Source organism: Megascapheus bottae, chromosome X (genome assembly GCF_031878675.1).
Source record: "Megascapheus bottae isolate mThoBot1 chromosome X, mThoBot2.hap1, whole genome shotgun sequence".
Classification (NCBI taxonomy): Eukaryota; Metazoa; Chordata; class Mammalia; order Rodentia; family Geomyidae; genus Megascapheus; species Megascapheus bottae.
In genome coordinates this window covers 12,825,112-12,841,548 of record NC_143547.1, presented here as the reverse complement: position 1 = coordinate 12,841,548, position 16,437 = coordinate 12,825,112, and the positions used below count along the sequence as shown (strand labels likewise).

The 16,437-nt window shown below is 37.7% G+C and overlaps 2 pseudogenes; both read right to left on the bottom strand.

Annotated features, from left to right (window-relative positions):
* Nucleotides 1-3,439: 3,439 nt before the first annotated feature.
* Nucleotides 3,440-5,773, bottom strand: LOC150040497 (DET1 homolog pseudogene; annotated as a pseudogene).
* A 9,359-nt stretch (nt 5,774-15,132) lies between these two features.
* Nucleotides 15,133-15,664, bottom strand: LOC150040496 (AP-3 complex subunit sigma-1 pseudogene; annotated as a pseudogene).
* Nucleotides 15,665-16,437: the final 773 nt, after the last annotated feature.

Below are 16,437 nucleotides of genomic sequence, written 5' to 3'. Positions count from 1 at the left end.
TAAGAGTAAATGATAGGTCCTGGATATTTTGAGGTTGTCACCCTCCTTCCGTTTGTATAACAGATGACAAATGCAATGTACAGCTGCACCATAATTAAATGCATGTTTCCTTTGTAGAATCAGAGTCCTGTTTGATGCTATTTGATATTCAAGGTCTATAAGACAACTACCTATTCACTGATGCAATCTGTAACATTAATAATTTAACCAAAATCTTGAGAAAGGATGCTGGCCTAAATAATTTACAAAAATCATGGAATATATTCATGATGTTAGTATTTAAAATAACAAAACTATGGCCAAAATTTCAATAAGCCATATAAATTTTACAAAGAAGAAAAATGTTATTAGCATTAAACAGGTAGAAGAATATTCCCTTTTCCTGTAAGCCATTTGTAAAAAGCAGAAATATCCATTTTTGGCATGCGTGCCATCTTGGAATCAGTTCTGTCAACACCCCTGCAGGTGGCACAAGAGAAACAGATTGAAAGGTATGTTGATACTATGGGGTCATTCCAAAATTCGTTTTGGCTGTCCTTTTCAGCATCATTTTTTGCCCCGGATTAGATTCCTGAAAACTTTTTCATTTGGAAAATAATTTTCCTGTATCTTACCACAAAAATAAAAATGCTATGTTGTAGAAATAGTAATTGTCAAATGTCAGAAACTTGCCATATGTTTAGCAGAGTTGAAAAGCTCCCATTGGTTCAAGAAGAACATGCCAGCTGGAGCCTGGATTACTTACATGGTTGGTAGTGATCATCATCCATCTATGGTTTTATTTCCGTTCTAGATTGACTCTTTGCAATATGTACCAGAAAACAGACCTAAAACAAATCTTGATCACTTCCTGTAGAATTTAAATGCTTTTATTATAAATTTAAGATTGTTCACATGTATTATTTCATTAACATACCTATTTCTTAATTTTGCATGGATTGAGATTATAAATTTATTAAATCTTCAGAATCTATATATCTTCAGAATCTATATAGCAATGGATGTGGACCATATAAATGTCTACCAAGCAACAATATTAATACTGCTAATTCACATAACACTTTTCATAAAGATTCCAATATAGCCAAGAACCGGTGGCTTACACCTATAATCCTAGCTATTCAAAATGCTGAGATCTGAGAATACTGGCTCAAAATTAGGCTGGGCAGGAAAGTCTGTTAGACTTCTTTCTAATTAACTACCAAATGCCTGAAAGTGGTGCTGTTGTTCAAGTGGCCGAGCACTTGGCTTGAGCAAAAAAGCTCAGGGACATGCCAGGAGTTTGGCCTAGTAGTAGTGTTATTGCCTAGCATGCTTGAAGATCCAGATTCAATTCCTTGGTACCACATATACAGAAAAAGCTAGAAATGGTGCTATGGCTCAAGTGATAGAGCTCTAGCCTTGAGACATCCCAAGAACAGCGTCCAGGCCCTGAGTTCAAGCACCAGTACATGCAAAAAAAAACAACAAAAAAAGCTCAAGGACAGTACCCAGGCCCAGTTTAAGCCCCAGGTCTAGCATGGAAAAATAAATTTCCAATGATATTACTATTACTTAATAAAAAAATGGGTAAATGAGCCAATATCCTTACTGTTCATATTTTGTGTCTAATTCCTAACACAAAACATGCTTTTATAGTAAATGGTTCTCTTTATTTAAACTGAAATTGAATGTGAACAAAGTTACCCATTAAGCATTGATGGACTGTTTACAATAAAGCTCATATAGCATGGGGAATCAAAAGCTCAACCTAAGCAAAGGGATACAAATAATGATCAGGGTTCATCTGAAAGTTATCCAGGAATTCAGACCAGAAATTACAGCTGAGAAATAGTTAGAACATATAGCCTGGATCATTTCAGAAGAAAAAGAAACTCCAGAATATATTAATAGACATATTTGAGATAAAGCACAACTTTAGAACAAAATGTTTTGTAACCTCATTTTCACAACAATTATTTTTTATTATAAAGACTATTTACAGTGGGGTTATAGTTACATAAGTCAGGTAATGAGTACATTTCTTTTTGAACAGTATCAATTCTACTGTCCTTTTCTCCCAATTTATTCCTCCCACCCCCAGAAGTTGTAGAGTTCATTTTCAACATAGTGTTTGTGAGTTACACTGCTAAAACAATTATTTTTGACTATAGTTAGGGGATGAGAATACAATTGTAATTTTTATTGTAATTTAAAATAAACTTAATTGATAACACTAAGATATTGTTTACACACAAAAAACTTAACTCTTTTCTAAATAGTTATAATTTTAACAAATGTATGCATTAATGTAACCACCACTATAATTATGAAATAGATTACTTTGTCTACTAAATCTAAAACAGACTACTATATCACCACAGACCCCTTTTTGTCAATTCCTCACTAGGCACCTGGAAACCACAGGTCTATTTTTTAATCCCTATAATTTTTGTACCCTTTCTAAAATGGGTAACTAGATTCAGAATTTTGTAAGTGGAATCAGAAATGTGTGGCCTTTGGAGACAGACTATCTACATTTAATATAATGGGACTTTTTTTTGCCTCGGGCTTAACCTTAGGGCCTGGGCACTGTCCCTGAGTTTCCTTTACTCAAGGTCAGCACTCTACCACTTGAGCCACAGTGCCGCTTCCAGATTTGATTTTATGTGATACTGAGGACTTGAACCCAGGGCTAGGCAAACACTCTACCACTAGGCCAAATTCCCATTCCCAATATACTGTAATTTTTAAAAATTATTCCGATGTTGCTGTTGTTGTTGTTAATGGGGATTGAATTCAGGGCCTGGGTGCTATTCTTGAGCTTTATTGCTCAACACTAGCACGACACCCCTTTGAGCCACTTGTTTTTTAGGTGGTTAACTATAGCTAATAGTCTCACAGACATTCCTCCCTGGGGTTGGCTTCAAGCTATAATCCTGAATAGTTAGGATTATAGGCATGAACTACAGGTGCTTACCTAATTAACTTTTTTTTGTTGGTCATGGGGCTTGATCTCAGGGCATGGATGCTGTCTCTGAGGTTTTCTTTCCTTTTTTTTGCCAGTCCTGGGCTTGAGCTCAGGGCATGAGCACTGTCCTTGGACTTTCTCAAGGCTAGAGCTCTACCACTTAAGCCTCAGCACCACTTCTGGCTTTTTTCTATGTATGTGGTACCGAGGAATCAAACCCAGGGCTTCGTGCATGCTAGGGAAGCACTCTACCACTAGGCCAAACTCCCAGCCCTCTCTGAGGTTTTCTAATCAAGGTGAGTGCTTGACCACGTTGAGCCACAACACCACTTCCATTTTCCTGGTGATTAATTGAAGAGTCTCTTGGACTTTCCTAGGCAGGCTAGCTTTAAACTTGTATCTCAGCTTCTTGAATAACTAGGATTACAGATGAGAGCCACCATCACCTAGCTAATTCAGATTTATATAACCCATAATTTTGGTTTTATTGTTGTCTTATCTAATTCTAAAGTCAACTTTCCCACGTGTGGAAACAGCAGCAGTTACCATATCCACAGGGCAATAGGTAAGTCTTTTCCGGAGGAAACCACCCATATGGTCATAGCCCTATAAGATCCTAGTATCTATTCTGCTAAATAAGAATTCATTATTCACCTTTTATTTTTTTGTCCTTTTTGAACTCATGGCCTGACACTGTTCCTAAGCTTGTTTTGCTCAACGCAAGTGCTCCACTACTTTCCATTTTCTGCTGGTTAATTGGAGATGAGTCTTGTGGACTTTCTTTTCTGGGCTGGCTTTGAACCATGATCCTCACATTTCATCTTTCTTATTAGCTAGGATTACAGGCAAGAGTCATAGATTCCCTAATTGTTTATTTTTAATTGTTGGATATATGGCTTATGTATTTTTTCCAGTAAAGGTTGTTTTGCTTCTAGATTGGGCAAATTTGAATAAAGATTTCATAAATACCCAAACAAATTCTTGTGTGAAAGTAAAAGGTAAAGAAAAGGAAAAGGAAAGGAAAAAGGGAAAGGAAAGCTGACTGGAAGACAAGGCTAGTTAGTTGTGGTGAGGCACCTATGTGCTGTTGTGTCGCACATGGAAATTAACAACATACTCTGTGTTAGACTTCTGCACAGAAATAGCAAACGGTTCAGAAGGATGAAAGATGAAGGAAACAAGATGTTGCACATTATGGTTAATAGGGCGGCCCACTAAGCCTGTCTGCATTTGAAACTTAAGCAGACCAGAGTCTTGAGCATAAAACCTAATAGGGTGATCTTCATAAGTCTTGGGCCGCTCCATGACTGATACAGACCTGCTATCATAGCTAAAGAGAGTCATATCCAGGTAGGGGCTGTAACAGAAAGGGAACTGACCCAGTAGCCAGTGCCCAGACTCCCCCTGTTCCCCATACCTTTCATTTATAATTGTGTCTTTGAACTTGTGTTGAATGATTGGTCTTTCAAAATTGGTGCTAGAAGATGAGCAAGTAAACTGAATTTCACTGTGTGGAGTAGCATCTTGCAATAGATCATAGTTCCCAAAGAGTTCCAAAAGTTCATCTGATGAATTGTCAAACACAGCCATGACTTCGGTTGACACCATATTGTACACCACAAAGACAGTTGCCTGGGATGCATTTGTGACATCCAGTGTCATCAAGTTCTCTGTGTACTTGATTAGCAGATGGTTTTCATCCAGAAGCTGCAGTTGACACATGCGCAGCTTCAACATTTGGTCAAAGTACCGGAAGAAGCTCCTCTTGGCTACTGAATTACCACGACGCTCTGCCTGGCGCCAAAGGTACACAAGCATCCGGTGTTTCAGACAGTCAATGAAAGTATCCCTGTAAAGACTGGTCAGGTCCTGATGTGACTGACGCATCTCAGGAAAAACAGCTGACACTGTGAGCAGATCATCCTCATAGCAGAAGCGGCCAATGGTCCGCAAGTCGATAAAAGTTCCATCAGGAGTCACCTGGAAAATACGGATGTTCTGATGCAACAATGACAGAATGGCTAGGATATTTTTGTACAAGTACAGTCCTTGGTTGTGTGTCAAGATCACTTTATCACAATTAAATGTTCGCTTATCACATAAGCGGCCAGTGCGGAGGTCAATAATGTAGAGAGTATAGTTCTCTATAGGAAACAATGGATGGGATGTTAGTGACTCACGGTTCCAATATACTTCATAGAAAGGACGATGGTGTTCATATGGGACATAGGAAGAGGAGCCCACGATGACATACTTGCTGTCATTAGTGAAGATGCTACAGTCCAGGTCCAGATGTTCACCTACAATTGTAAGCTTTCTAATGTGGAGCAAGACAAAAAAGCAGTCAAAAACCAGGCGTTGGAGGCTGAGTGAAGGCTGCCTACGGCCTCTGGGCAGGATCTCCCCCTCGTATCCCTGCAGCAGGTTCCCCGCTGCCTGGCAGCCCCGGTACCTATAGATTTGAAGCGATGTCAGGTCAGATGAAAAAGCAAGAAAATAGAGGCCATCAGGTGAAAATTTATGCAAGAAGCATGGAGGCTCATCCACATCAACAACTGTGAAGTTGGGAAAGACGTTCTGATAAAATAGTCGAACCTGATGCCAGTGGGCACCGGCCTTGCCTGAACTGATTCTCCGGCGCTCCAAACGGTGAACAATGTTCTGATTTTTGATTCTTTGAGGTTTAATGAAGGAAATACCAGACTCTATTATATCTTTGTCAGATTTTGCTTGATGTGAGAGCACTTCCCACAGGCCCTGCTCCACCGCTGCCATGGTTTCCGTCACAGCTTCCACGAATGCCTTCTCCGTTTGCACCGTTTAACTTCTTTTCAACAAGCTTGAACTTCCGCTCCTTGAGCTTCAATATGCTCTAACTTCTGCCCTTTTGAGCTTCAACAAGCTTTAACTTTCGCTCTTTGAGCTTCAACAAGCTCTAACTTCCGCTCTCAGAGCCTCAACAGCCTCTAACTTCCGCTCTCCGAGCCTCAACAGCCTCTAACTTCCGCTCTCCGAGCCTCAACATCCTCTAACTTCCGCTCTCCGAGCCTCAACAGCCTCTAACTTCCGCTCTCCGAGCCTCAACAGGCGCCACCTTCCGCTTTCCGAGCTCAACCAGGGCCAACTTACACCCAACAAGTCTCAACAAGCCCCAATTTCCGCCCTAAAAGTCTCAACAATCTCCAATCTCTAACCTGCAAGTCTGAACAAGCTCCAAATTCTGCCCTTCGAGCCTTAACAAGCTCCAAATTCCGCTCTACCCACCTCAACAAGTTCACCTTTTAATCCGCAAGCCTCAACAAGCACCGACTTCCTTTCTGTGAGACTTAGCAAGCTCCAACTTCCGTTCTATGAGCCTCAACAAACTCCAACTTCCGTTCTACGAGCCTCAATCTGCTTTAACTTCCGTTCCACAAGTACATTCTTCTGCCACTCACCTAAAGTGTTACTTTTGTCGTGGTTATTGGATTTTTGGTTTGGGCTTTCTTTTTTTTCTTATTTATTTATTTATTTAGCCAGTTCTGGGGCTTGAACTCAGGGTCTCAGTGCTCATGAGCTTTTGTATTTAAGGCTAATGCTCAACTTTAGCACAGCTCTGCTTCTCTCTCTTCTTTCCTTTTTTTTTTGTGTGTGTGTATTTTTGAGTCTTAACAGACTTTCCTGCCCAGGCTGGCTTCAAACTGTGAACCTCAGATCTCCTCTTCTGAGTAGACACCAAGTCCCAACGTTCTAATTAAAAAAAAATGTTCAGCTGGGCGTTTGTGGATCACATCTGTTGTTGTAATTACTCAGGAGGCTGAGATCTAAGGACTGAGGTTCAAAACCACAGTAGGCAAAAGAATTCAAGAGACTCAAGTCCCCAGTTGACCACAGAAAAAGCCAGAAGTAGGGCTATGGCTCAAGTGGTAAAGTACCAGTCTTGAGCCAAGGAAGCCAGGCCCTGAGTTCAAGCACCAACAAAATGTTCATAGCCAATATGTTAATAGATATTTCATTTCTCAGTATTGTTTATCTTGAGATCTTTTTAAAGTCAACTATAAGTTCCTTGGGGTTTTTTTGCATTTATTGTTTCAACAACGAATATGAATATTGTGATAATATTTAATCACTTATCATTACACTAAACTTTTAAAGTGGACTTTATGTAGGAGAGGGATTTTCTTTCTATACCCTTGGTGTTTTATTTTAATTTCCCGTACTGGGGTTTTAAGTAGGGGCCTCACACTTGCTAGGCAGACACTCAACCATCATTCCTTACACCAGCCATTCCTGTAGCATTGTTTTCCTTAATTAAATGTTTTTCGAACTATGAGCTATCATTCTTTTGTGATTGTGCAATGGTCTTTATTTATTTTATATATCTTTTTGTAATTTCTTATTTTAATTTTTGTAAGGAACGTGTGCAGAAGTGTCGCAGTTATATAAATCACTCCAATTTTATGGTCACTGTTTTGCTTATTAATTGGAAATAGAGTATCCAGGACTTTTCTCTGTGGATGACTGGCACTGACCTGTGTTCTCAGTCTTCTGAGTAGCTATGATTACATATATGACTCATGGGTATCCAGCTTCTTTCCCTAGTTTCTTGTGAAATTTTTTATTTATTAAGTCACAAATAGATGTTGAATTTTTTCAGGTATTTTCCAGCATCAGTGTTGGTGATAACATTATTTTGTGTCTTTATACTGACATGATGAACTATTTTGATTTTTCCCTCCAATGGATGTTTTCTCCAATCTTCAGCTTTCTTCTTATCTTGTTATTAAGCTCTTAATAAAGTCTCTGGAAAAAGACCTTTGTATTTAAGCAATATCCCTTTGTATTGGCAGTTCTCAGGTACTGCATAGCCTCACCTCATCCCACATTTAAATTTTGGAACATTGTTAGATATTTAAGTTCTTTTTAGCCATTTATATGACAGCTCTGTCTTCCTCCTATATTCTGCTATAAGTTGTTGGTGCTTGTTATCCAGGATATTCCTAACTTTCCCAAAGTTTAGACTTATTGATTATTCTGAAGCTTTGTATGTCTGATAGATTCAAGAAAAACTTTCTTTTTTTGCCAGTTCTGGGGCTTAAGCTCAGGGCCTGAGCATTGTCCTTGGGCTTTTCTCAAGGCTAGCACTTGAGCCACAGCACCATTTCCATCTTTTCTATATATGTGGTACTGAGGAATCGAATCCAGGTCTTTGTGCATACTAGGCAAGCATTGTACCACGAGGCCAAACTCCCGGCCCAGTGTCAAGAAAATTTATAATTTTAAAGTTAGCACTATTTTTGTCCCATTGATAGTGTGGAAATGGCAGTCCTTTTGGGTTTCTGAATTCTAGGATAAAATGATAGTTCTTATGATTTAAAAATTTGACATATTATTAACAATAACATGATTCTGGGGTATCCTCCTAGCTACTCAGGACCCTGAGAACTGAGGATAGAAGTCTAAAGCCAGCCTGGGCAGGAATGTTCATGAGGTTCTTTATCTCCAATAAACTACTCAGAAGAATCAGGGAGGGGCACTGTGGCTCAAAGTGGTAGAGCATTAGCTTTGAGCAAAAGAACCTCAGGGGCAGCACCCAGGCCCAGTTATCTAGCTGCAGGACCAGCAAAAGGAAAAAAACAAAATAGCTGAGTTTGGATCAGGCCTATTAGCCTAGAATCTGAGTCGAGAGGCCAGCTCAGACAGAAAAGTTTTTGAAATTTTATCTCAAAAATAACTAGCCAAAACTGAGCAGGATAAGAGCCTTAAAGTTTAGCAAACTATAAACCTTACAGTCAAAACTTAATACTTTGAAAAATACTAAAAAATTATATTTTAAAAGGAAGTAGAAATGTGTCTCCAGTGGTAGAGTGCTAGGCTTGAGCACAAAAGCTCAAGGATAGTACCTAGGCCCTAAGTTCAGACCCCAATACTAGCACAAAAAAAGTCTTAAATTGTGTGCCAGTGACTCATGTCTGTAATCTTAGCTACTGAAAAGGCTGAGATCTTAGAATCATGGCTCAACGCCATCCTGGACAGCAGTATCCGTGAGATGCCAATTAACCACCGAAAAAGGCCAGAAGCACAGCTGTGGTTCAAATTATAGAGCCTTGAGTGAAGAAAATGGAAGAATAGTATCCAGACCTTCAGGTCAAACATACACAAATACAATATTTCCCTCTTAACCTTACCTTGATATACCATGTCTGTCATTGTGTATATTCTGTTATTAATTTCATTTCAAGAAGGTTGTTTTATAGATGTGTTAGTGAAATTTTCACATAGTGGCTAAGAATAAATTCAATATTTACTATTTTAATACCTTTGTGGATAAGAGTAATGAACTTTCCTAGTGTGTGTAATAATATTGTTTAAAATATATACCAAGATTTTCTAATATTTCACATACTTTTATTGAATTTCATTTCCTAATTTTTACATTTAATTATATTTATTGTATTTAAAAAAACAATGAACCATAACATTATTCCTATTATAATATATGTGTACAATATTTAAATATATTAATTCTTTAATTCAACAGATATTTACTCTTTGTCTGAAATATGATATGCATCATTCTGACACAAGAAATATCCAAGCTGGGTGTGGTGGCTCACACCTGTAATCCTAGCTTCTCAGGAGACTGAGATCTGTAACTGCAAACAGCTTCATATCCTATTCTTTATTTACTTTACCATGCCAAAAGTAATATAATTATCTCTTAGCTTCTTCATTTTAAAGCCCACTGGGAGAGTTTCTGTAAATGCAAATACAATTAGCTTCTGAGTCCTAGCTTTCAGTAATGGGCTAGGTGCTATACAAAACAAGTCTTTAAAAGATAGCCTTGCCTAAACTGATTATAAGGAGAAACCCACTCTATTGTTATATCTTCACAAAGAAGTTATATATTTAAAAAATCGCCTGAACAAAGGACACAGTCAATTTGATCATTTTTACAATCTGTATTTATAGAGTCAACTTGATGATTTAGAGACTTCAGAACTAGTTCTACCTATAGGATATAAACATTTTTGCTTGGATATGATTACTTCATTCACCAATGATTAAATTCTTTTAATGAAGGAAAAAATGTTTTGATGAGGGTTCAGAAAAAATGTATATTTCCTTATCTTTCATGGTTTGATTGCTGTTGTTTAAATGATAACCACATATAAATTCAGTCAATTTTCTTTGGTATCAAGTGACTGAACAATGTGACAAAAATAGTTGTGTTGGAACTCATATCAATCTCAGAAACTTCCTATTGGCAAAACATTCTTCACTCATTGCCACAGATCATTTTGGACATTTGAAGACCTATGGCTAACATGTCTAATGAGGAACTTATGAAACTAGAGGATAGAGCTATACATGAGAAACACTACACTGTGAAGTTCTCAAGTTTTCCTAACAGATCACTTGAATCAGTTTAACAATATTAACCCAGGAAGCTAGATGTCAGTGGCTCACACCTGTAATCTAACTACATAGGAATGAGATCTGAGGATCACAAATCAAAAACCAGCTCCTGCAGGAATGTCCAAGAGACTCTTATCTCCAGTTAACCAAAAAATGCCAAAAATTGAGCAATGGCTTAAGTGGTAGATCAATAGCCTTAAGTAAAAAAAGGTCAAGGACAATATGCAGGCCCTGAGTTAAACACCTAGGACTGGCACTAAAAAAAGGAAGAATGTTAAACCGTAAGTCTAGTAGTTATTCTTCAATTGATAACTTGGATATATATTAATTATATAAGCCCATAAACTGTGGCATTTTATGCCACACATATGTAATAATGTAGAGGTAGAACGAAGGGAGAAAAACTACAACTACTCTCGTAAGTCTTTAATACTGAGCCTAGAATATATACATATATATGTATATAGAATTTATATTATATGTATATATTTTAAAGGCATATATGATTACAAAACATTTATTTTTTATTTATATGTTTATATTTATATAAATATATAATATTTTTATAAATACATATTTTCCCAAGACATATATAACTGGTATTTTGCTACATGCATTGTTAGGTCTGAAATTATTTGTTTTTTTGTTCATTTGTTCATTTTTTGTTTTTTTTTGACAGACATTTGGCTTGAAGTCTAGGCCTGTGCACTGTCCCTGAGCTTTTTAGCTCAAGGCTCCCGACCTACTGATTGAGCCACAGTCCCATTTCGCATTTTCTAGTGATTAATAGGAGATAAGAGTCTCACGTTCTTTAGTGCCCTGACTGGCTTTGAAGATCCCAGCTTCTTGATTAGCTGGGATTACAGGTATGGGCCAATGTGCTCTGCAAATTCTTTGTTTTTAATGTCGCTTTAGTCTTAACAGCTGAGAAGTCAATTTTTGAAACCTTTACAAATAATATCAAATGTTATTTGAGTTTGCAAGTTTCCTATATTCAAAGTCTCTTCCTCTCTTCTTTTTCAATTTCCTTAGTAGGGTGCATCTATTCTGGCTTTCTGATATAGGAGCTTTTGAATACAAGGAAAGTGTTAACTAGTCAGACACATCTTAATATGGAATTGGGAATATTGCCTTACTTCTTGAGGAGCTATCAATGATGCAAGATATGATAGTCTTTATATAGTAATATTTAGGATTGATAACCAAAGTTAAAATTTCTAGGAACAATGGCCAAGGAACTTTCAGGTTAGAATCCTACATCTTCAGGAGGCTAAGATCTAAGAATCAGTGTTCAAAGTCAGCCCAGGCAGACAAATCAGGGACTCATCTCCAGGTAACCACCCAAAAGCCAGAAATAGAGGCATGGCTCAAGTGGTGAAATATCAGCCCTGAGCCCAGTAAAAGCACAAGGCCTAGAGTTCAAAATGCAATGTCTCAAAGGGAAAAAAAGTTAAAGTCACCTCTGGAAGACTTAAGGCTGTCAAGGATTGTCCTACAGGAGAGTTTCTAAGTTTATATCAAATAAATATGAGATACAGCTTATTCAAATTAATTGATTTTATCTGATTGCTGGCCCTTTAATAAACTGGCATGGACTGGGTTCCAATTTCAGTGACAAACATTAAGAGGAATCATCGTAAAAATTATCTTTCTTAGGGCCGGGGGTTTGGGAGTTTGGCCTAGTGGTAGAGTGCTTCCCTAGTATTTCTCCATACCACATTCATAGAAAAAAAAGCCAAAAGTGGTGTTTTGGCTCAAGTGGTAGGTCCCTATCCTTGAGAAAGCCCAAGGACAGTGCTCAGACCCTGAGTTGAAGCCCAGGCAAAAAAATTCTCTTTCTTTAGTATTTCATTAGAGAAAGTGTTATGCTTTATCATGGAACTTTCTTAGAGTATTCTAATTCAAGCTCAAGTCAAAGCTCATTCAGTTTACCCAAAAATTATTTCATGGCAAACCTAAGGAAGGAGTACTGTTTCAAATTGTTTCCAACATCCTTTGTGTTTTAACTCTAAAGACAGATACATTAGACTTTTGATTGCTATTCTTACTGGGCAATTCATACATCTCCCTAAATGCACTGAGCTGTAGCTTTCTGCTTTGTGTTCTGATGACCCTCTGGGAAGACTAGCTGACACCAATCATGCTTACAAAACACAGAGGGTAATTTTCAATGTACACTGGAGGAAGACTTATTGAGCTCTGTCACCACGTCACTATGGGGACTATCACTACTGTCCTGGGCTCTGGCTTTCCTGACCTAAGGAAATCTGATGATAAAAACAAATAGTATAGGCAAGTTTATGCCCTGTGAGTCAATATGTAAACATGGGAGACAAAAATGGTATATAAATTATTTTCCTAACTTGTAAACTAGAAAGAATCATTCCATCTAAGAAATCAAGCTATCAGCTGCACAGGTTAAAATTCTGTGATCATTTTAGTAATGTATCACTTTGTGTTTGATGTTACTTCCTTGTTTTCATTATTTCCAAATTTGAAGTCTCATATTCTAATGAAGCGTTTGTGGGGTTTTTAATTTTCTTTTTTATTTTACTTTAGAATTTTCTAGGAAGTCTCTGTTAACTTTGTCCTGCCGGATTAGGTTCAGCTACTCTCTCAAAGTGTTGTGAGGTGGTTTACTGTCCTTGCATTTAAAGTAACTCATATATGACATAATTGGAAAGATCTCTTACTACAAAAACCAATCAAAGATACCCTTTTTGCTTTAAAATCTTTTTGGATACTCATTGCAGAGTTGGGAGTCATTTGGGCGAAAGATACGGTAAGATCACTTTAAGTAAAGGCACTGTAAATTTTCCAACTCTCAGCAAACCTTCCAAAATGCTCTTTAAACAGAGGGTGGGAGTTTGGCCTAGTGGTAGAGTGCTTGCCTAGCATGCATGAAGCCCTGGGTTCCATTCCTCCATACTACATACACAAAAAAAGCTGGAAGTGGTTCTGTTGCTGAAGTGGTAGAGTGCTAGCCTTGAGAGTGCCCAGGCCCTGAGTTCAAGCCCCAGGACTGGCAAAAAGAAAAAATAGCACAGTCGCAAAGCACAAATTATATAGGACAGGATCTTACCTTATATGTAACAGTTTCCTCAGGTGCTTCTGAATACATAAGAAATTCATTATTCTTTTGGGCCATAATTAGTCATATCTTCCCAAGAGGTGAATCTCTTTTCCCATATTCTTAATCTTAATTATCAGATTCAGTGAATGATTCTACATATGGAACAGTGTTTCATTCCGTCCTTTTCATTATTTCATTACTCTGTTCTTCACTATGTGTGCTTTCCTACACAAACTTGAGAACAAATATCTACAGATTTTTCGCTAGTGAATTACTTTTGGTTTTGTCTACGTTCTGCTCACCAAATTGTGAGGTAGATAGGCATCATTTTTGTCTATAGATAGAAAAGCGCTTTGGAAATAAACTTCCTGTTATAATAATATCAATATAATAATATCAATAGTGGCAATAGTAATCATTGGGAAAGATAAGAAATTTGAGGGGAAGTCCTATACTTATTCATTCTTTCACATATTCTCTTCACTGTACTGATGGTATTGCATGCCTCTATGATGCATGTACATACATCTTCAAAAACTTGGATTTTTTTTTAGTCACTGCAAAAAGTATATTTAGATCAATTATACATGTAGGTACTTGGATTTTACTCCCAAGATTCCACTCATGACACATCAGCATTCTTATTGGAAGAAATATTTTCAACATTTCTCTTGGATATGATAAATGTTTAACTGTCATATAAGAATACATATTAAACTATGAGATATAAATATTATTTGTCTGTTTAAAAATTTCCATTTATATATCAAATCTCATAAAGCAATTATTTTTGAGCTAATGTTTTAAATTATAAAATTTATGTAGATGTAGGAGAGGAAATAAATGATTACCATATAAAATTGAGTATTGTATTTTATTTTTTAAATAATTTTTAATTTCAATGTATAGTTGGGTTACAGTTATATTCACCAGATAGAGGGTATTTTTGTTCCCATAACCTTTCTCCCACCCCCTCCCCTCTTTTCCCTCCTATTTTAAATAAACAAGTAAACATCTATATAATATACCAGGTAACAAAGTAGGATAATATAACAATATGAGATTAACCAAAGGGCAACACAAGTGAAGAGAGAAAAACAGAATACATTAAGAATAACAGCCACTCATAATTAACCTCTTGTTTCCATGTCCTGGACCTCCATTAATTTGGCCTCATCCTATATAACCTTATGTATCTAGGGTTTGAGTTATTGTAATCCTCTGCTAGGAGAGTCCTGGATGTGTACTAATTATTACAGATGAGGGAAATCATTGAGCATATGTTCCTTTGGGTATGGCTTACTTCACTTAATATGATTTTTTCCAAGTCTTTCAATTTCCTTACCAATTGGTGTGAAGTCATTCTTTCTGATGGCAGCATAGAATTCCATTGTGTATAAATACCACATCTTGTTGATCCACTCATCAACTGAGGGACTTCTGGGTTGGTTCCATATCTTTGGTATGGTAAATACTGCTGCAATGAACACCATTGTGCTAGTGGCTCTAGTATGTCCTTGTTTCTGGACCAATGGATAAATGCTCAGTAGTGGAATTGCTGGGTCATAGGGGAGCACTATGTTTAGTCTTTTGAACAAATTCCATACTGCTTTCCATAGTGGTTGAACGAGTTTGCACTCCCACCAACAGTGTAGTAGTGATCCCTCCTGGCCACTTCCCCACCAGCATCTGTTGTTATTAGATATCTTGATCATAGCCATTCTAACTGGAGAAGATTCATGTTCTTTACAGCAGATAATGGCATGGGCTAGAGCACCTGCCAAGCCAGCCTCCAAATTCTCGAGTTTGTTCTGCGCATCGTTCTGTGTGAAAATCTGGGTTCATGTTGGTCTCGAGCACCATCCCCCCCATCACCATCTTTACAAGAATGTTGTGAATCTTGTCCACATGGAATATCAAGTCCAGCTCTCAGACATTCTCAAAACACTTGTCCAATGTCTCCACAAACACCTGAATGAGGTCTAGAATGCCAAGTCGCTTTCTGAGGAATCCACACAGAAGACAAAATACAGTGTTGCATAGTGTCTGTATATCAGCTTGTTGTCAGAGCCTCCAATTAACAGGCCTCCTTCCAGGAAGTTGAAGACATTCTTGTCTCTCTTGGACACCAGGTGGAAGGTCTTCCTGATGATCTCCTGCTGTGTGTCTTCACTGTAGGGCTGGTAGCATTTGGAGAGCCAGGGCTTCCCATGGTTGTTGAAGATGAGGATTGACTTGTTCATGGCTTGGTCTGGCCAGCCTGGGGAGGCCAGGGCGGGGATGATGCGGCATTGTTGGATTTCTTGATCCTAGCCATTCTAACTGGAGTGTGGTGGAATCTCAGAGTTGTTTTGATTTGCATTTCTTCTTTTGTTGCATTTCTTTTATGGCCAGAGATGTCGAGCATTTCTTCATGTGTCTATAGGCCATTCTTATTTCTTCTGCAGAGAAGACTCTCTTTAAGTCTTTGGCCCATCTTTTAATGGGATGGTTGTTTCTTTGGAGATTAGTTTTGAAGTGATTCATTTTTTTGAGCTGTTGATATATTTTAGATATGAGGCCTTTGTCTGTTGTATGCTTAGTGAAGATCTTCTCCCACTCTGGAGGCTTTCTATTTAACTTGCTAGCTATGTCTGTTGCCATACAGAAGCTCTGCAATTTAATGGAGTCACACTTGTCCAAGCTATTTTTAATTTGTTGTGTTTTTGTTCTTTATTAAGAAAGTTTTGACCTGCGCCAAGGAGGACTATTGTATCTCCTATTCCTTCTTGTAAAGTTTTTAACGTTTCTGCCTTAATACTGTATTTTAAATATCCTGAAGATGGTATTTTTGTGGATTTGAGACACGTATAGTAAAAGTTTTACATGAACTTTACACACACACATAAAATTAATTGTTTAGGGGCCAGGAGTTTGGCCTAGTGGTTAAAGTGCTTGCCTAACATGCATGAAGACCAGGGTTTGATTCCTCGGTATCACATACATAGAAAAAAGCCAGAAGTGGTGCTGAGGCTCA